Source organism: Apis dorsata, unplaced genomic scaffold, assembly GCF_000469605.1.
Source record: "Apis dorsata unplaced genomic scaffold, Apis dorsata 1.3 scaffold_98, whole genome shotgun sequence".
NCBI classification, from domain to species: Eukaryota; Metazoa; Arthropoda; class Insecta; order Hymenoptera; family Apidae; genus Apis; species Apis dorsata.
Window position 1 is genome coordinate 686,536 of NW_006263396.1, and position 491 is coordinate 687,026.

Here is a 491-nt window from a genome sequence, read left to right on the forward strand (position 1 = left end):
CGAGAATAATATATTTTCCCTCCTTTAAAAGAGATAACCTAAAAAGAAGAATCGAATAAAATTTCGATAATTCTAATATTAATAATCTCTCGATTTTCGTAGAAGAAAGAATATATATATATATATATATACACGTGGATCGATTAATTTTAATCGAAAATACGAATACGAATAGAGGAAAATGTATTCTCGTTCGAAAATCGGCTCGAAGAAGGAGAGAAACAGCTACTACGATGACGACTGCGAGGAGTCCGGTAGGAGAGTAGGGACAATAGAAAATCAGCGACAACCGGTGCCAAGGACGGGCAGTTCTCCGCCGGTTTCGTAACTCGTGAAAGTCTGCACAAGGGACACTGACCTCACCCTACCTCCTCCTTCTCTTCCTCCTCCAACACCTTCTCCTCGCCCCTCCACCTCCGCCCTCCGTGAGATCGCCGCCTCCGGCGACGAGAGACGCGTGTCCCACGGCTTCATCGCGTTCCTCGTTCCTC

At 45.4% G+C, this 491-nt stretch overlaps 1 protein-coding gene across 1 annotated transcript in view; it reads left to right on the top strand.

The window, feature by feature from the left end:
• Positions 1-491, top strand: part of LOC102675684 (hormone receptor 4-like) — a 25,248-nt gene that overhangs the window by 21,235 nt on the left and 3,522 nt on the right. The window lies entirely within an intron of this gene.